At 38.1% G+C, this 21,808-nt stretch overlaps 1 pseudogene; it reads right to left on the bottom strand.

Moving 5' to 3' along the window:
* Positions 1-251: 251 nt before the first annotated feature.
* On the bottom strand, positions 252-1,311 carry LOC104884619 (uncharacterized; annotated as a pseudogene).
* Positions 1,312-21,808: the final 20,497 nt, after the last annotated feature.

The raw sequence follows: 21,808 nt of genomic DNA, 5'->3' as shown, positions 1-21,808 counted from the left end.
ATTAATTAATTAAATTTATAATTTTAAAATTATAATTATCATTTTAATAATTAAGTTATCTACATATTTAGCTCTTATTAATACTTAGCATGTGTAATTAGCGTTTTTATTAAGTAATTAAATACGAAATTAGTTACCAATATCTTATGCATACATAATTAACGATCTAATAATTAATTTATGAGACACAATTAGCATTTTTAATATAATTTTAAGAACGAAATACATAAAATGCTACATTGGTGCGACAATTACAAACTTAATTGAGACTTCGCTTTCTTAGAACCATATGGACGTGGGTCCACTTTACCTCCTTCACAACTAGTAGGTGTCTCGGGCATTGAGTCGCTTCCATCAACTCTTGTCCTCTTATTGTACCTCCGCTTCCAGATGAATCAACATTTTCTTGTGGATTTTTGGGGCGACCACGTGGACTTTCCGTTGATTTTATAACTATTGACCTCAATTTCCGAAACTTCCTCAACATTTTCCAAGCATGTTCGAGGATGAACCTACCATTTTTCCTACGATGCAATGCATGAGCTTCTCTCAGAACATCATCATCGTTTTGACCACTCTTCTTTCTTGCAAGAGCTTCATCATAAAATGCAGCCCACCTTAAAACCCGTGGAGCAACTCTACTCCAACGACCTTTCACCATATCAGCATTTCTTGGAGCAATTTCTGTTGGGTTTGCTATTCTTCCTGCCTCGAAAGCTTCCCAAACTTTTCCCCATAAGACATTTTTCTTTTGGTACGTCCCACTCACCTTATCAAGAGAAGTGTTCATAAATGCAGAGACTAGGAGTTCATCTTCAACTTGATCCCAAACCCTCTTACCACAAGAACTTGTTGCTGGGATAAGTGGGTTTTGTGATTGAACGGGTTGTCTTTCCGGTGGTTGCTGAGATTGATTAGCTGATAGTAATAATGGCGAAAATGATTGAGTTCCCTGAACAAAGTCATCAAAACCATCAGAATCATCATCTTGATGGTATTGACCAAGACCATCACCATCATCACCTTCTTCGTATTCACCACCATCATCATCAACACCATTGTTCGGAGATGCATCTTCTTGGTATTGAGAAAATCCATAATTAGGATCAAGTTGATGATATGAAAGGTTGGCATTTTCAGATAGAGATTCTTGGTAGAGATTATCATATTGAGGAGAAGCATTTTGAGAATTTTCTCCCCTTTGATTGTTATTCATCTGAGAGGGTTGACGATATTTTGATTGATTTGAGAAGGTTGGCGATAATTTGACTGATTTTGGGAGCTAATTAAGCGATTTTGTTAGCTAGGCATTTGGTTTTTTAAGCCATTTTGGGGTTGCTTTCTTATATAATTAGGATGATTAGGATCCATAATTATAAGAATTCGAAAATAAGAGCAATGGAAGAATAGTTAGAACAAATAGAAGAAATTAGTGGAGAAAATTAAGTGTGTTTAAAATATAGCAAAATGGGTCTCTATTTATAGATCTTGAAAAAATAGAGCTGTTGGTAATTTTTATCTTTTTTTTTATTTATATTTTTTAAAATATAACCGTTACAAAATTTACAACGGTTATATTTCAATTGCCCAATCGAAGCCAGCCATGTGTCGTAAGTGCCAAATGGCACGCTGTAACTGGCGGTGACATGCGTGTCAGCTGCAGGGTGTCACTTTAAAAAAAAATTTTGGCTGGCTACGCAGCAAAACACAACGTTTTGCTGAGAAGCCAACCAAAAAAATTTATAAAATGATGACCAGGCAGTGGGTCCCACTCCCACGCCTGATCATCTTTTCACTCACCCCAACCCTTTTTCTTTCCCAATCACCCCCATTCATCTCACAATCTCATTCTCAATTGTGATTAAGAGCATTTTTTTCATGATCATCAACTTGATCTTATTCCTCACTCATAAAAAGGATTCTCTAAGTTTAGCTGAAGAAGAAAGGAGGGAGGCGGGTAAAGAAGAGAGAGAAGGTTAGGGTTACATATAGGGGGAGCGCAAAATCAATGGCATTGGTTTGTTTGCTTATCATCAACGATCAGCTTTTGCTGATGTGGGTGGTAATCTGTGTCTATGTAAGTGAACGATCATATGATGTGGCTGAAGCAAATCAACGATCGTGGATCATGATCCATGTTTCATTAAATTGGCCAATCACAAGTCACAACATTATTTTTGCTACTTTTCTTATATACTATATACCAATTCGTTCATTCTCCTTCAAAAATGAATTCATTCATTTTCTGAACTAAGTGAAAAAATTATTAAAGTGAACTTATAGTTTAGCTATATAAGTACGTATTTAACTTATATGAACTTTTTTGAGTTTCTAGTGACTACTTAATTATTACATTGTTATTTTATAGATGATTAGCTTAAATAGAGTAATGTTATACTATCTTACCTTATCAACTTACAAATTACAATGATACATTCATTGTTTCATCCGATAATAACTTGTTTCAATTTAGATTAGATTTGGGAAATAATAATGCTTATGGATTATGGCAATAAAATATTGCATAACCAATTTATTATCATTATTATTATTATTATTATTATTATTATTATTATTATTATTATTATTATTATTATAACAATTATTACTATTATTATATTATTATTATTATCATTAATATTATTATTAGTTTCTTTTAAGACCCACAACTGAAACATCAACGATGAAAGTCGATCAATCTATTCTAATGATGCTTCGATTATTGTTAAAATCATGTAATAACATCGATGATAGAGCCCTATCTTGTATGACGATCAATCTTTTGATGGTTTTGATTAATGTCAAAGACAATCAATTTTATCATCATTTGATTTATGTGAACCTGAAGTTAACGAAAGTCGATCAATATTTCGTCCTCTACTGATATATATAGTGATATGATAATTTGGTATCAACTATGATTTACTTTCATAGTTTCAATGTTTCATGCTCTACTGATATAGTGATATGATTATGTATCATCTTCATGTTCGATTAAGTGATTAATGTTGATCATTATTACTTGTTCAGTTGTGCCATGAACAATGAAAGTCGAACAAGATGTTTTCATTAATGTGTTAATGTCAACCTAATTCTTTAATTCTAACTCTTTTTGTTGCTATATAGTGACTCATTGAGACTTGAGAGTGAGTAAGTAAGTCACTAACTAACTAAATATTTAAGTTTAATAATCTATTGACTCTAATCAATAATCAATATGGACTTATGCCTTAACGGCTTAACCCTTATGGTTGTTACTTGAATACTTCTGCAATCATGAATAAGAAAAAGTGAATAACCCGATGGGCAATAGCCAATGGTGATTACCCAATAATATAACTATATAAATTATAAGTCTCGGTTTAGTTTTTTTTTTAAAATTAGTAATATAAGTATTAATGATTCAATGTATTATCACAAAAGTTATAACAATCCCGGCCCAAGTCATTCTAAGAGCCGATTTCATCCGACCCAAGTCAATACGCCACATCGGTTTGAGACTTCAGCTGACCCAAGTCCTATCGAGAGCCAATTTATTCCGACCCAAAAATTCCAAAAGCCGATTTTTTCCCGACCCAAGTCATTCAGAAAGCCGATTTATTCCGAGCCAAGTCATTCAGAAGCCGATTTATTCCAACCCAAGTCATTCCAATATCGATCTAGCCCAACTTCTTATTATGGAAATCAAGATATTTCGAAGTTAGAAAGACTTAAAGAAGAAAATAAAAACCTCTTCTAGTTTGAAAAACCCCTTCCTTCTGACCCAAGTAATTTTGAAATCTCATTTCTTCCGACCCAAGTCAATCCCGAAGCCGATTATTCCGACCTAAGTTATTCCGATATCGATTTCTTCCGGCCAAAGTAATCCGAAAGCCGATTTATTCTGACCCAAGTCATTTCGAAAGTCGATTTCTTCTAACCCAAGTCATTTCTAAAGGCGATTTCTTTAGACCTAAGTCATTTCGAAAGCCTTTCGACCCAAGTAATTCCAAAAGCCGATTTCTCCCGATCCAAGTCATCCCGAAAGCCAATTTGGGCCAACTTCACCTTTTTCCATTCCGACCCAAATTCACCCAACCTAGGTACCGGCTAACCCAGTCTAAGCCGACCCATTTCTGACCCAGTTCCGAGAGTCCCTCATCTAGTTGAACCCGACCCAAGTTCACCCGACCCACCCAGTTCCGATCCATGACACACTCTCACCCAAATTATTCCGACCCAAATCATCCCGACCCAAGTGGGGTCAACCCAAACCCACCCAGTGACCTAGATTGACACCTCTAATACATACATATGACAAAATTATTTACATTTTCAAATTAGATCAAGTGGATCGAGTAGAATCGAACAATGAGACCTTGAGAATCCCAACCACTTATTTCGTACCTTAGTAAGTTATTTTTAGATTGAGTTAAAATCGATAAATAATTTGTCAAAGTTATCATATAGGCACATGAGAAAAAATATATAACCGATTGCAAAAGCATAAAAACAATAAAAATTGAAGTATTGTTCTAATATGCCATGCAGTCTAGCTAAGTGTATAGAGTTTTATAAGCATGAAACTGGTTAATTTTTAATCTAAATAATACTACATAAATATTGTACATTCTATATATATTTTTGCCTATCCTAAGTGTTTAGGTTCATTAAATATGGAAAGGGTTATTTTTTAATATAAATGATACTACTATATAAAATCTTTAATTTTCTTTATAATTAGTTTATAATAAATATATTTTTAGGGCGCTTATGAATGTATCATAATACCCCCTAACATCCTGGTTCAATTGCTACTCGCTAAACTCTCACTACCTTCGCGCACCCCGGTCTAGAATCTTGCTAACCGTATCCGCTATTCCATTGAACGTATATATATTAAACATAATTTATTAGTGCACAAAAACGGAAAATTGTAACCCTTTTACATTTTATTTCAATCCTTGAAAATAAATGAAAAGTGTTTGAGATAAGTTTTTTTTTTCTTTTCTTTGCAAACTTATTGCAATTTTCATTTGCCAAAATACGAGAGTACGATAGGGGGAATCACAAGCTATTTATCCCTTATGGACTATTCGTCATGGATGTTTTAATTGATGGATAATTTGTTTTGAGATGATAATCATGGATATTTAAAGATTAAACAAGTAGGTGTTTGATGGATAATTAGTATTTCTAGTTTATTAATATAGGATATAAATCCATGTTCTTCTAAGTTCAATTAAAATAAACTGAATTGAAGTAAACTGAATCGAACTGAATTGAAGTAATTTGAACTAATAATATCATAGTCACAATAATAATCATAAATGGTAATGTTATAAAAACACTCATGAATATAACAATGATAATATGTTTATTTATAGTAGAATTTTTCTATATATTACCCTTGTGTTTTTTTGTTTTCTACATTGTGCCCAGCCTGTAAATAGATTCTACATCATGCCCATGAACTCCCTAAATGTTACACATAATGCCATTACTAATACATCTTTAATAACAGACGTTAAGTTGGGGTTAAGCTTTTATGCATGTTTAGTTGACTTTTGGGTTTAAAAATTCCCACTGAAACATTAGGGTTCTTTAAATTAGTGACCCCATTTGATTTTCCTCGTATAATTGAAGCCTCCTTCTATAATCTCTCCACTCTTCTAATGTCTTCTTCTCACTCCTCCCCCATGATGCGAATTGTGGGCTTAAACCTTTTCACCAAGGTGCAATTTCTCCCCTCCTAAAAATGCAAAATTGCATATATCCAATTCTCAATGCAATCCTAGAAAAGCATACTTCAAGTGTGATTACTGTCAATATTTGTTGTGGTTAATTCCCACATCAAGGGAAGAGGGGGAGATAGATTTTTCATGCGAGGTGATGATGCTTTTGGTATTCATTCTGATGAAGGGAAAATGTTGGAGATAAGGCGTGCAATTGTTTTTGTGAAGGAAAAGTTGTGTGAATTAGGGTTGTATTTTAGGGAGATTGTTAAAATTGGGTTTTTTTGTATATTATTCTGGTGATTATTATAAATATGGGGTAAGAGGGATATAGTCATTGTTGTGTATGCTTTAGTTTTAGACGTTGGGTTTGATTAGAAAAGTATATTAGTAGTACTGATGTCAATGTCATTCTAGTGGACTAATGTCTTGTATTTTGAAGCACCTATTTTTACAATGAACATTATAAATTTCATTAATTGTTAAAAACTCAAAATGCATTACTTTCATTACATCATTGGCATATATTCATGTCCAGCAAGAGACGTCATCATAATTCATAATGGAATGTTGTAAAAACTAACCCATCACCTTACATAATTATTGTCCAAAAGCAAACCACATCAGATTACAACATCAGTCAGCCCATTGCAATTGACTTAGTCTAGCATTGACATCCTTGCCAAAATTTCTTCTCTTATGACTCATACTTTCTTCCACATATGTAGTCTCGCATGGTTGGCTCATGGGTTGTTGTCTTATCTTTCCCTTTTACTTAGCTGATGAAGGCTTGTCAGACTGAGTGTGTGATGTTAATTGCATTGCCAGAGGGTTGGCTCAGGGACTGCCTAATAGTTTTTGCCCTTGACTGACTTGTTGAAGCCTTGTCTGTATGAGGTCTGTGAGGTTCTTGTTCTGTTATAATATATTCAATTAGGTTGTAATCCCTTGTTGATGTGTCATTTTGGCTTAGTACTCTCTTCCCTTTATTACTCCCTTGAGATGGAACTTCAATCCTCTGTTGCTCAAGCACCTCTTTATATGTTAGCCCTCCTTTGCATGTCTTAGAGGTGTGCCCAAATGACTTGCATTTCTTGCATTGATCTGTAGTGCTTCTCTTTCCCTTCCTTTCTCTCCCTCTTCTCTTCTTCTGTTTCTAGATGGTCTTCCTATCCCTCTTTTCATTGTTGGGGGTAATAGCTCAGGCAAACCCAAATTAGGCCATTGATCAGCATATGGGATCGACAAAATGTTTCCCTTATATGCCTCTCTATACCTAGCAACAAAATACCAGTCACTCACATAGTCAAGTGGATCCTTGACAACATAGAATATTGCCCTAATACCATGCCTACAATGGATACCACTAATCTGCCATCTACCACAAATACAAGTCCTATTATTGAGTGACACTGGCAACACACTTCTCCCATCATGAATGTCATATTCTCGTCTACCTGAGGGGTATTCATGGCATGTTCTAATTTTTTTTGGTTATCCCTAATGTTTGGACAAGGGCCATCTATCCATGATGCACTGAGTTGTTGTCTGGTAGCATGTCTCACCATTGCTATCCTTCTTACCCCTGCAAAAACATTTGTAAAGGCATTAAAAGAACTACAAATATGAGGTATGAGTCATTAACAAAACTACAAAGTTAGTGTGCATGTTTTATCTTCAAGCAAAGTCAATATTAGATTACATTTTTTTGCTTCAAATGTAGAATGAAATTTTTCATAAATTTATTTGTATTTTCATCATTAGATAGGCTTTCTTCATACTTCCACCTAGTCCATCTTACAAGGGGCTCAACCTTTTAAACTATTCTGTAATATCCAAAATTTTTATAACTATTTTATAAAATTTATTTTGTTATAATAAGATTTTTATTCGGAAAAATAAAGTAAAATCATAATAAATCAGATTTTTATGAAACTTGTTTTTATTTAGTAAATCATATTTTTTTTGTCTTTAAAAAAAAAAATAATAATTTTTGAAATCAGAATTTCATCTTTTTTTAAATCAGATTTTTTTTTTCGTTCAAAAAGAAAGATTGAGAGAAACGTAAATTCTGAAAATTTTTAAATACTTATCTTTTAGTGAAACCCTAGATTTACATACATATATATATACCCCAAAACACCCAAAATTCTCACGTAATTCACTTTCTTCATCTCTTTGGTAAGTTCCAAATTTCAGATCTAAAAATCCACCATTGTTGTATTTCAAAGGTTTCAACCAGGAAAAAAAAATTATATATATTTATTAAAACCCGAGACTACAATTCCGACGATTTGGCCAGAGTAGGCGCCGGTCTTCTTCTTCTTTCTCTTTCTTCCTTTCTCTTTCCTCATTCTCTGGTTTTCTTTTGCGTGCTGCAACACAAATGTCTAAGCTTTGAATTTATTTTTTTAAAACAAAAAGAAAAGGGTGTGCAGCAAAAGTCACTGACGAATTGTGACTTTGCTGTCACACGTCAACCTGCAAAATTTTTTGGTTCCTTACCAGGGTGACATTGTCACGTTTTATACAAATATTTTTTAAAAAAGAAAAATTTCTTTCTTTCTTATTATCTTTCTAACTTTGATTATTTAACCTTGTTAATTATTTATTTTGTAACTTTGGTTAATTATTCTTCCGGGATATTATATTAGATATCTAACTTTAGGTAATATTATTTGTTGTAGACGGAAACTTCGTAGAAGGCGATTTTTAGTTGATATTGCTATACTTGGGAAGCGTTCGAGGTAATTCACAATGTCCATCAACTACTAGAATCCCGTTAGGAATTGTATGTGCTATGTGTAATACATGTGATTATATGATTTTATGTTTATATTAGATGTATATATGTGGCATAAATAGTATTAGTATGTGTTATGACTAAAATTATTATTATTATATTTATAGTACCTATTATTCCTACGTATAATACATATGTATCTACAAGTGTTTTGTTATTACTTTTGGAATGTAGTGTACATATGTAATCACCATGTTTAAGAAATTATATTAACATTGGTAATGTAACTTAATGGGTAAAATTAGTGAGTTAATGATGTTTCGAACGATAAGTTGATATGATGACTCTTTGAGGCTCTAATGATGGATGTATTGGTTACTACGAATTATGGACGTTATTATCATAATTATATTAAGTGGTTAAGTTGTGAAAATTATTTATTGAACCGAAGATGTTCCTGCTAATGTTAATGTGTCACAACTTTTAAAAATCTATTAATCACGTAAAGTGGAAACTGAGGGAATTATCCTGTGGATTTGGATCCTCCATAGGTGATGAACAGTACTTGATTTTATTCTGTTACAACTCTTTATTGTCTTCCTCCTAATACTATTGGTGCGCATTGCGGATACCCGTTAGATTAGTGAGGGGTGTGCACACTAGGGACGTTCTGCAAAACGATATTGGCCATTACTCTTAATTATCTGGGTGACGACCCATGTCGAAGTAGATGGTTACTGGGATTAGTCCCGGCCTACTGACGTTCGATTCCCCGCTAATAAATAAAATTGTTGTGTATGACTCATATAAACTTGAATAATTGAAATGGTTAATCATATTATATACTTGTTTATATTATGTTATACTTGTCTGTATTACGTTATATTTGTCTATATTATGCTATAAAAATTATTTTGAAAATATAACTATTATTATTATTAATTTTACGGGATGGAGTTGAAATTACTTAGCTTTTGCTAATTTTTGTGTTTTTGTTTTCCTTTGTTCTCTTCCTATTTATATTGTGCAGGTTGGTGAAAGGGACAAAGTTGCAGGAATGAGTGAATATATAGTTTTTAAGTTCACCTAGTTTAATAAACACTACAGTACTGTTATTTGGGATTGTTTAGTTTTAAATTGGTTTAAATTAGACAACTTAGTTTGGTTTATTTTGATACTTTGGTTTGTGAGTTAAATTTTTATTTTAATTAGCCTTGCATTTATTTTTAACAATAGATGCGGCGGTAACACCCTAAAGGTTTGGTAAAATATCTTAATGAAAAGTGAATTTTTTTTTAAAGTTTTAGAACCAAAGTTTCGGGGTGTTACAAATTGGTATTCAGAGCTTAGGTTATAATAAATATAAATTAGGAGTTTATAAAATGTGTTAAATAATTACGAGCCTAAGGTTAAAAATAAATAAATATAAGTATTAATAGATTAAGTAATAAACATTAAAATAAATTGTGAGAGTGAGATCGAAATGGGTTTATGTGCCTTAATGTGAAAGCACTTATTTCAGGTGCTTATTAATTGTTTATTTTCGTTCTTATATGTTTAGATGTTGTAACTACAAGAAATGCTAGGATGATCATTTCACCATATGATTTAGAAATTTATATTTATAATAAGGTTTATAGACTAAGTTCTTTAGTAGTATTGAAAATTCTCTAAGTTCCTATTTATGTGTTTTAATTATGAATCTTATTACTTGACTATTTGAGTTGAATAGAGTTTAAGTTCTTGTTATAATTGTTGTTTACTTGTCAAATTTGATGGAAGCATGCAAAGATTGTCTTGAAATGTTATGATGAAATATAGTCTGATTGAGGCATGTAATTGTCCTATGATGAAAGTTAGTATTGAGTAAATAAAACGATGTGCAAGACCATGTATGGGTGAATAGATGTAGTAATACCAATGCTAATGTGCAGGAATTGTATGCAAACCTATCAAGTATACACTAGATCTCGTCGGAGGACTTTTGAAAAAATGGCTGAAACCCCTGAACAACTACTTGAGAGATTGAGATCTCTAGAACAACTTTCGCAACGTATGGGTTTAGTGTTCCAAACCAATTAGGGAATAATGGTGGAGAGGACCCACAAGCTGCTATGGCAAAGAAGTTAGCAACCCTTAAACCTCCAATCTTTGTAGGAAAGGAAGACCCCTTACTCTTAGAAAACTGGCTAAGAGACTTTGATAAGTTATTTACTGCTACTGGGACACCTGAAGCTCAAAAGTAGACCAAGCTACCTTTTATTTGAGGGAGGATGCATACACTTGGTGGGAGAGTCAATGACCTATTGTTAGAGCTCAGGAAAACTTTAATAGGAATGCTTTTAAGGTTGCTATCAAGGATGGATTTTTCCCCGAACATATTAGGAGGCAGAAATACAATGAGTTCACTAGATTTAACCAGGGAGTTACTATGTCTGTGCAAGAGTATGCCCAAAAGTTCAATGAGTTAGCTAGATTTTGCCTTAATGTGTTGCCAGATGAGAGAGCTAAGGCTCAAAAGTTTGAGGATGGGTTAGCATTTAGAACTCAGAACAGACTTGGGGGAGCAACTTCTGCAACTTTTCAGGAGGCTTATGCTAAGGCTTCTAATATTGAGAGGATTTTGAGACGTGAAGAGGAAGTTATGGGGATGAATAAGAGAAAAGACCCACCTAACAACCAAACTGACCATGGAAATGACAAGAAACCTCGATATGGGGGTAACAATAATAATGGGGCAATAATCACACTAATGGTGGTGGTAATTATCAAGGGAATCGTAGCAACTACCAAGGTCAGGGGTGTTACGTAGAGTAAAACTAGTAATTAAATATCACAACTCCCAAAGATAGGTTCTAAAACTGGAGACTTGTGCAACAATGATTGGCTCGAATCCCAATGCTAACTCCTGACGAGCAACCTGCAAAAAGGGACCCACCCTGGAGGTTTGGGTGGTATTTCCCCTCCGATGCTTAAGTCAGATATCAGGATGTGAAGGAACTTTTAGAGAGAGAAAGTAGAGAGAGAGAGAGAGAAGAATTTATGGCAGAATAACAGTACTATGCTCTGAAAAACGTACCTTTCACCCTGAAATAAGGACTATTTATATGTTTGAAATGACTGCTGTCCTTGATGTCACCCTAATTTGGGACATCTGATTGGCTAATCAATGAAATGGGACACGTGGCAGTGTTGGTTGGTTAATACACCTCACTTTTATGCAGAGGTGCAGCCACCTTTACTGGGCCTGAAGAACAATTTTTGGGCCATTAGAGGGACTTTTAGTACTCTTCCTTCAGGGAAACGTACTTTTAGCCCTGCAAACTGTTGGCCCTTTGTACTTTGCCTTCATGATTGTATGCCACATGTAGGGCTCTGATGAGGCCACGTGTCAGCCTGATAGCCGTTGATTTTTAGGCTACAACATTTGCCCCTTAAAAGAGGGAGTTATTATCTTCTAGGCGCCAAGACGGTTAATCTTCCTCTTTTAACCGACCTGGAACTGCCCTTCTCTTTTTCAAAAAAGAGGCGCCACTTTGCCGGTCTCCACAGGTCAACTCCTATGAGCAACGGTTACTTTTTACCGGCTGGGGGGGTCATTTTCACCCCTCTATAAATATGTGACTTAGTCGCTCCTGGAATCATTTTAACATTGCTGAGAAATTTTTTAGAGAGAGAGACTCTGCAATTTTTACTGAGCTTTTAGAGAGAGAAACTACTCCCGTCCAAGCTCTTGCAATTGCCACTCTGCTCGTCCGAGGCCTCAAGTCGTCTTTGACATTCGTCCGAGCTTTCTTCTACAGGTATTTCTTCACTCATCCTTTTTTATATTTCCAAGCATATTTTAAGAAAATGGATTCGTCCTCTTCTCGAACAATTCCGGCCGCTCAAGGGTTGGTGCTAACCCTAGAACAGAGGGTAACTTCCTCGGCATCTTCTAGAGTTGGTCCTATCTCGGCGGGACATGCTTTCTATTTCTTTAGCCATGGACGGCAAAGTCAGACGACCCAGTCTTTACCTGTGCAGGGTAATCTGGCGCGCGTCAAGCAGATGGCTCGTATCAGAAGAGGGGTTAACATGCCGACCTCTAGCTCAGAAAGAGAGGGATCAACCGGCCGGATTCCTGCTGACGGAGAACGAGAGATCCAGAGTGCTCGTCCTGTCAATCAAAACCCATCTCCTGAACTCGTCCAGGAAGAGTCTGAAAGACGAGGCTCTCCTGAGCCTAACCCGTCAAACCTCAGAGCGGCCTCAGATGAGACAAATGAGGCCGAGAGCTCTTCTGCTGCTGGCAGTGGCTCAGACGAGCCATCCACCACATCTTCTGAGATAAGGAGGCGTTTGGGCCCCTTGTCTGACCCTAGATACATTCTGGCCGAATCTGGCTGGCTAGGACTAGTAGGTCGCCATCTAGACCACCTTTCTTCAGCCATACCCATGCCGGGGTATACGTTTGTTCTTCCTGGCCGGGAGGACACTATACTTAGTGCTCCTGCTGGCGATTTTGCTGTTTACCGTCTAACTTTAGATGCCGGACTACGCTTTCCTCTTCATTCCTTTATTACTAGAATTCTTTATTATTATAACATAGGACTCAACCAACTTGCCCAAATTCGTGGAAAACATTTTAACCTTCATAGCCGTCTGTGAGCTTAAGGGCGTCCAGCCATCCATGGCGGCCTTCTCACAAATACACTATGTCTCTAAAGTTCCCAAAACTGTTAATGGGGCTTGGGTGAGTGTTTGCAATAGGCAAGGCTTCATGACGTCTTGGGACAAGACGTCCGGCCAAGATGCATGCTTGGAAGGCCGAGTTCCTGTTCGTCCAAGCTCCAAACGAAGCGATGGCCAGAAGGTACCGTTATACCAGCCGGGGTGCCACCAATACTAGACGAACTGCGTCCTTTCTGGAGCTGGAGGACAGCTCGGCTGAGCACCTGGTGGAATACTTTAAAACCTCAGAGTATTCCATCGATGACGTCTCCTTTAGAGGTCCGTCCAACTGGATCCCTTTCAAGGAGATGTTCTACAATGACGACTTCTTGGTCGCGGCCGGGCTGAGGCCGGCCGCCGATAGAGGTATATCTTTCAAAAGTTCTAAGGAAAAAACTCCGTCGTCCTGAGTTCAAGAATTTCACCTATTTTCTCTTCTTATGCAGATTCAGCCAAGGCAAAGTTACGGAATTTGAAAGGCGACATGAGCGCGTCCAAGTTTACTGACTCCCTTTGGAAGGAATTCAGCAAGTCCGGCGCTGAAAAAAGAGCGGACACTCTGGTATATAAATATTTTTCTTTAATTTTTTTTTTGCATCAATAAATCCTTCTGACGTCCTGCTTTCACGAAGAGTAAACCTTCCTTACTGGTTCCGGACGCTTTGCCTCTCCAAAGAGCAAACCGTCTTGACTGTTTTGGACGCTTTGCCTTCGGGAAGAGCAAGCCGTCAAATCCATCTTTGACGTTTTGCCTCTCGAAGAGCAAACCGTCTTGACTGATTTTGGACGCTTTGCCTCATCGAAGAGCAAATCGTCTGAAATACGTCTTTGACGTTTTGCCTCTTCGAAGAGCAAACCGTTTTGACTGATTTTGGACGCTTTACCTCTTCGAAGAGCAAGCCGTCTGAAATCCGCCTTTGACGTTTTTCTTCAAAGAGCTAGTCCGCCTGACTGGGTTTTGGACGCTTTGCCTCCTCGAGGAGCAAGCCGTCATGAATCCGTCTTGGACGATTTGACTCTTGGAAGAGCGGATCGTTCAAATAATATCTGAACGCCTTGCACTTTTAATCTGAGCATCAAAATATATCTTCAAGACGAGTTCTAACTTGCATCTTTTTTTAGAAAAATCCCAACGTCCAAAGCATTGGTGGAGAAGGCGGCCTCAAAGAAGAGGTCGGCCACCATTAGCGAGGCACCTCCTCCCAAAAAATCCAAAGGCTTCACAGCCAAAAAGAAGGAACCTTCCCGGCCTCCACCAAAAGTGGTGATCAATATCCCGGCCGAGGATGCCCCTCCGACCACTGAGGAGAGGGGCCTGATCCCTTATGCCGCCGCGGCCGATCTGACCCTTGAGCAACCAGAGGCCCTTGCTCAGCTGGAGGTATTTGAGCTGAAGCCGGACACTTCTGTGGACGGGTCAGCTTTTTCAGGGCTGGTCTCTAAGCTGGTAAATCAGATGCCGGAGGCCTATAAGACGGCTTCCCTTTCGTCTGGTGAGTCCTACTACTCAAATTTTGTTAGGACCTTGCGCGTTGGCGGACGGCCAATGAGTCCCTCCAACCGTCATACGGTCGTAATACCCATCAAAAATACTGACAAGTCAACTCTTTCAGATAAGGGAAAGGGCAAAGCTGAGGAGGCTCCAGCCGGCTCTCCCGTCCTCTCGGATGACGAAGCATCGGCCGCCTTCACGAGGATGAGCCCGGCCAAAAGGGAGAAGCTCAAGCTGGAGCTCTTCAAATGCTTCCCTGAGCCTTACATAAAGGGTTTAAGGGGAGCCTCTTCAGGGCATGTTGGCTACATGTCTCAGCTGGCTGCAGAGGTAAGCTTCTCTTTGGACGCTCCAATATCCATACTTAAAATATATATTAATTTTTCTAACATTCGTCCTGACCCTTCTGTCCTCCTCCCGTTTTCAGCTCTTTGCTCGCAGCATGATAACTGAAGATTGGGCGAAGGAGCTTAGAAAGGAAAACAAAAAGCTCGTCCAAGATGTGACCGCGCCGCGGACCTTGCTAGTTCAAAATGGCCGAGCAGGAAGTGCTGCATCAGCAGTCCAAGCTAGCCTGGGTGATGCGGTCAGCCGATATTGAGTCCCAAAATAAAAGTTATCTACTTCGGCTGACCGAAATGCTGGACGAGAGAGCGTCTCTGGAACGCTACCTTCTGGACGAGAGGAACTCAGTCATGACCATGGCTGCAGAGTTTTACAAGGAAAACCTCGTCCTGAAGGTTAAAAATCAAACTCTCCGAACTGAGGTTGCGGCCACGGTTGAAGCGGCCAAGGAGGCTATGAACACCGTCATAAATACCTCAAAAGAATGGGTGGTGCAGGCCTTTGGTATGATGGCCGAAGAAGAGATATTCCCAGATATGCTCGTCGGTTGGAGTTCCAAGAAAGTTTGCACAAAGCCACCATATCAGGGGCAGAACTTCCCGCCTTCGAAGAATATTCTGAGGATGAAAAAGGAGAAGAAGATATGGAGGCTCAGGATGAAGAGAACAATGATCCTCCTGCCGCTTAATCTTTTGTTGTATCTTGGCCGTGAGCCACTTGTACCTTTTCTTTTTTGTACTTTGTTTTTAGATTAGATTGTAATCATCTTTTTCATATATGAGAAGCTAACTTTTTCAATCTCTATTGTGCTATGCTTTACTGTTTTAGACGTCTTACATTATAATCCCATATTTGTACCAAGTACAAAAGCAACTCGTCATAATATCATTCTGACGATCTAATCAGCTCTTTTGGCCGACTGCATTAAGACCTTCATTAATGTCCAAGTATAAAAGTAATTTGTCAACAAGATTTGATCTGACCCGTCAATAAGTTTTGATATGACCCATTAGCTCTTTCATGGACGTTCATCATCACATAAACTTGTTTTAAATTTTAAAAACCTGCTAAGTAAATGACTTGTTCGGCCGGAACCTGGACAATCATTCGTCATTGGACAAAGACTTAGTTATTTATAAATTATATGCCCCTATATGCCCCCCTTCTTGGACGAGGAGTACTTATATCTTCCTCTGTTCAAGAAGGAGTAAAGACTATAATTTTTTAAATAACTTGGACGTTTTTCTAAGAGTGATTGTAACTCGTCCATCTTTGTTAAATCATGAGATAACTTGTTCCTTTACTAAGGTTGTTATCCCTAAGTTTTTGGCTTCTGGAGGAAAGCAGGATACCAGTACTGAGGCGTCCTAATTCCAGCCGACCTTGTTTAGGAGATGTTTAACTCTTTAAGTAAACAACCGGCCAATACTATATATCTATTCATTTTTGGACGATAAAATGTTCAGCCATCCCCCTAATGAAAGGTGTATTGTTCTTTTTGCTTTGTTAAATTAGTTAGCTTTGAACAATAATATATAACTTAAGCAAACAAACCAAACAAAGTCATAGAGAAGTAGAGCTGTATTATATGAAGTTTTCTTGACGAATAGTCAAGGTACATGTATACATTCTACTTTTTCATTGTAATGCATTAGAAAAGATTACAACTTTGTAGGATGCCCTAAACAAAGTATATTTTCAAAGTGTCAGAATTCCACGTCCTAGGAATGGGACGTCCGTCCAAACCTTCTAGACGAAAGGTGCCATTCTGAACTACTTCGATTATTTTGTAGGGTTCTTCCCAGTTAGGGGTAAGCTTGCCTAACTCTTTGGCTCGGCCGACCGCTTCCATTTTCCTTAAGACGAGGTCTCCCAGCTTTAACGGACGCCTTGCAACTCTCTTGTTGAAGTCCCTTGCCATTCTCAACTTGTATAGTTGCATTCTCAGCAAAGCGTTGCCCCTGACTTCGGAACTAAGTCCAAGCCGTCCTAAGAGCTGCCCAGTTAGCATCTTCTGAGTACATCATTACTCTTAAGGTGGGTTCTTCAACCTCAATAGGAAGGATGGCCTCAGAGCCATAGACCATCATGAAAGGAGTCTCTCCTGTGGAATTCTTGGCCGTTGTCCTTATTGACCATAAGACCAGCTGCAATTCTTCTACCCAAAGCCCCTTTGCATTGTCCAACTTCTTTTTAATCCCGACCGAAAGAATCTTGTTAAAAGCCTCAACTTGCGCCATTAGCCCTGTGGATAGACTCGCGGCAAAGTGAGCCTTGATTCGCGTCACCGCCAACCATTGACGGAGCTTCGGTGTTTCAAATTGTGGCCCGTTATCAAAGACGATCGACTGGGGCATTCCAAACCATGTAATCAATTTTCCAGATGAACCCTTTGACGTCATTAGTGGTGATGCCTTTAATGCTTCAGCTTCAACCCATTTTCTAAAGTAGTCCACAACTACTATTACAAATTTCTTCCGGCCAGCAGCAATAGGAAAAGGCCCAAGAACGTCCATCCCCCATTTAGCAAAGGGAAGAGGAAAGAGAATTGGAGTCAAGTAATTGGACGGCTTTTGATAGATATTACCACGCTTTTGGCAACTATCACATTTCTTGGCGTATAGCAGGGCGTCTTCTTTCAAGGACGGCCAAAAGTAGCCCGTCCAGAGAGCCTTTTCTGCCAAAGCTCTTCCTCCAATGTGGGAAGCACAAGCTCCCTCATGCAACTCCTTTAGAACGTCCAAACCTTCTGTTGTATAATATGAGCACTATAAGAGGGGGGGGGGGTGAATTATAGTGAGAGAATAAGCTCTACTTTTTGCGGAATTAAAAGTAAACTTGGGAACAAACAATGGGAACACGAGAGATTTTACGAGGAAAAACTTCCTAGGCCTAGTAGGAAGAAACAACCTCAACCACAAGGGATTTTAAACAACTTTCCACTATAATAGGCCAAAACAACTCTGATTACAACCTATTACTTTTCTCTCGATTCTCAACTTAAGTCACTCAACTCAAGTTCCCAACGACAGTTCCTAACAACTGACGTTTTCTCTCAAACTTCACTCGAAGTTCCTTTCTCTTTCTCTTTCCCTTTCTCTTGCTTCACTCAAAGCTTTCTCACACTTACAAGAGTTCACTCAAACCCTTTTTCTCAAAAATACACTTTATAAAATAATGGAAGAGTAATAAACTCGATTAATGTAAGTATGAATTCTCTAAAGGAAAGGCACTGACACTTTAGATAACTTAGGACAAATTAACTAAGCCAGACACAATTTTACTCAAATGAATTAGGCGCCTATTTATAGACCATTAAGACAAGACATGATTTCCACTAACTTAGACCATTATCACATGTTCTCCATGATGTTTAATTAATTAATTAAATTAAATTAATTATTCCATGTCATGTAAAGTATCCACTAATCCACTACTTCACTTCATATATAGAAGCAGTAACATATTACGTGGTTTTTGCAAAACTTGGAGAATAATTAAACTTATTTAATTTAATTAAATACTTGGAGGATAATTAACTTTAGCCACTAAATCCACTAACTACATAAACGTGTAGCAGTAAACCTTAGGCGTGTAATCTAGATTTTAGAAAATAAATAAATAAAATACTTTAGCTAGTTTTTAGGAAAAATATCTTTTTCAAAATCTTTTATAAAACCGGAAAACAGTTTTTATATTTCAAAAATTCGAAACATTTTGAAAACCGGAAAGAATAAATTTTCGAAAACTAAATCTTTTAAATAAAATATAAAAGATAAAATATATATTTTAAAAAGATAATATTTGAAAATCAGTTAATTTAAAATCAGAAAATCTTTTTAAAATCTTTTCCTAACAAACTTCAACTAACTTTCTAAAATAATGAATCTTAGTCAAAATATCCCTAAAAACTCTAACAACTATATTGGGCACCCAATTAACTTAGGCGCACAATATTAGTCACTTAGAAGCTCCTAAATTAGTTTTAAGTCTTGTTCCCTAATTATTAAGTCTTGTTCCTAAGTCTTGTTCCTATAGTGCCAGGTCTGTTCCTTTCATGAGAACAGAACCAAGTTCCTTTGAGAATTCACCACGAACTTAATAAAGCTTTTACTCTACCTTAACAAGAAGATTAATAAATACCCTAATGTATCCTAATCTTCATTCCATGCTTGATTCTTCATTTCTCGAACATCTTTACTTCGATCTTGATTAATTATCCGCTTTAATCTTCAATCAAGTATTCTCTTAGCTCGAGCATGAATTACCTTGCAATCAACATAAATAAAATATACTATGTCTTTTGTGGTTAGGTCATCTTCAAAACTCAAGGGTCAACACCTTCCTTTCGGCTGATGCATTTGAGAAGAGGTCGATTGTAGGATTTTTTGTATAGAGTCTCATTCCACAACTCAAACCACTTGTCCCTTGCTTTCACGTACTTAGCTTCAATTGGATCAAGAGGCAAACAACCAATCTTCTTAAATTCAATGATTGGGTTCATCCACTCATCTTCTCGGCTGAGAAACAGAACTTCTCCGGCCTCAATGCTCTTGGCCGCTTTTACCTCCCAGAAGACCGTTCTAGGAACGTCTCCTTCAGCCGAGCTGGCTAGCTTAGAAAGGGCATCAGCCTGATGATTCTCAAATCTGGGGACTTGATCTAGGACGAACCTTTTCAAAGACTTGATCTCTTCTTTGACTAAATTCATGTACTTGCTCATGGATGCTTCCTTGCATTCAAAATCACCATTGACCTGACTGACGACCAGCAAAGAGTCAGTTTTAGCTTCAATTTCCAAGGCTCCAGCCGCTTTGCACATTTTAATGCCGGCTAAGAGAGCTTCATACTCTGCCTCATTGTTGGACGCCTGAAACTTGAACTTCATTGCATACTCAAACTTGTCTCCTTCTAGGGATTGAAAGATGATCCCTGCCCCACATCCATTTGCTGTTGAGGATCCATCCACCATCAGGGTCCAATGACGCTTTCCCTCTGCTGGGTCTTGGACGGTTTCTACAGTAGGCCGGGTAAGCTCTACAATGAAATCAGCTAAAGCCTGTCCTTTGATTAATTTTCTAGGCTCAAATGTCAAGTCAAACATGTTGAGCTCAACGGCCCATTTCAACATTCGGCCAGATGCATCCATCCTATGCAACACTTGCCTTAACGGCTGATCAGTATAAACAAGAGTGCTGTGGGCTAGGAAGTAAGGCCTTAACTTTCGGCTGGCCATCAACAAAGCTAAGCCGAACTTTTCAATGGACGAATACCTGCTCTCCGCATCCTTCAGCACATGGCTCACAAAATAGACTGGTATTTGCACTGAGTCTCTCTCAGCTAAGAGAACAACACTTACCGCAAAAGGAGACACGGCCAGGTAAACGAACAATTTCTCCCCTTCGGACGGACTGATCAATCTGGGCAATTGCCGAAGATGCTCTTTAACTTGCTGAAGCGCCTCTTCAGCCTCTTTCGTCCATTCAAACTTGGCATTCTTTTTCATGGTTGTAAAGAAATGGTGACATTTGTCCCCTGATTTCGAGAGAAACCGTCCAAGAGCAGCCAAACAGCCCGTCAATCGCGGAACTTCATTGACTTTGGACGGCGAGGACATATTCATAATGGCTTGAATTTTATCGGGATTTGCCTCAATCCCTCTCTGATCAACCAAAAATCCTAGAAATTTCCCAGCAACTACGCCGAACACACATTTCTGCGGATTGAGCTTCAACTTAAATTTCCTCAAAGTGAGGAAGGTTTCCCTCAGATCGTCCAGATGATCTTTCTCTTCTTTACTCTTGACGATCATGTCGTCGATATAGGCTTCCATGTTTTTCCCAAGCTGCGGCTGAAACACCATGTTGATAAGCCTTTGAAATGTAGCTGGCGCATTTTTAAGGCCGAAGGGCATTCTGAGCCATCCATACAACCCTTTCTAAGTGATGAAGGAAGTTTTATCTTGGTCATCCGGCCACATGGGAATTTGGTGGAAGCCGGAGTAGGCGTCCATGAAACTCAACAATGCATGGTCAGCTGTTGAATCCACCAGACCATCGATTTTTGGCAACGGAAAGCTGTCCTTAGGACAAGCCTTGTTCAGGTCTGTATAATCAACGCACATTCTCCAGGTGCCATTCGGCTTTGGAACCATCACAACATTTGCTACCCAATCTGGGTAATATGTTTCCCGGATGAACTTAGACTTGAGCAGTTTTTGAACTTCTTCATCAACGGTGTTATTTCTGGCCGGCCCTAAGTGCCTCTTTTTCTGCCGAATAGGCTTTTGCCCTGGCTCAATGTTGAGCTTATGGACGGCCACCTCAGGATCTATCCCAGGCATCTCCTCTACAGCATAGGCAAACACATCTTTAAATTCTCGCAGCAACGCAACTAAGGCGTCCTTGATTTCTAAACCCAACACTGATCCTATTTTCAATGTCCTTTCTGGATGCTCTGCATTTATGCAAATTTCTACTGGACTTTCTACCGGCTCTGGACGTTCTAGTCCCAGACTCATTATAGCCATGACTTCCTCAGATGAATGCTTTTCTTCCTTGATTGCCAAACACTTTCTCTTCTTGCTGGGCAAGAGCATGGACGGCTTGCCCTCAGGCAGAGGTAGCTCTTGAACTTTCTCCACTTCTTGCTTAAGCTCAATAATTTGGCCTTTCACTTTCTCGGCCGGATCATCCTCCTTGTTCTTTGGACGCTCTGCCCTCTCTTTCCATGATGAAGGCTTAAGAGTGGTGAGGTAACATTCTCTAGCAGCTTGCTGATCTCCATAGAGAGATCCAATCT

Source organism: Beta vulgaris, chromosome 3 (genome assembly GCF_026745355.1).
Source record: "Beta vulgaris subsp. vulgaris cultivar EL10 chromosome 3, EL10.2, whole genome shotgun sequence".
Classification (NCBI taxonomy): Eukaryota; Viridiplantae; Streptophyta; class Magnoliopsida; order Caryophyllales; family Amaranthaceae; genus Beta; species Beta vulgaris.
The sequence above is the reverse complement of the archived record's forward strand: the minus strand, read 5'-3'. Positions and strand labels throughout refer to the sequence as shown.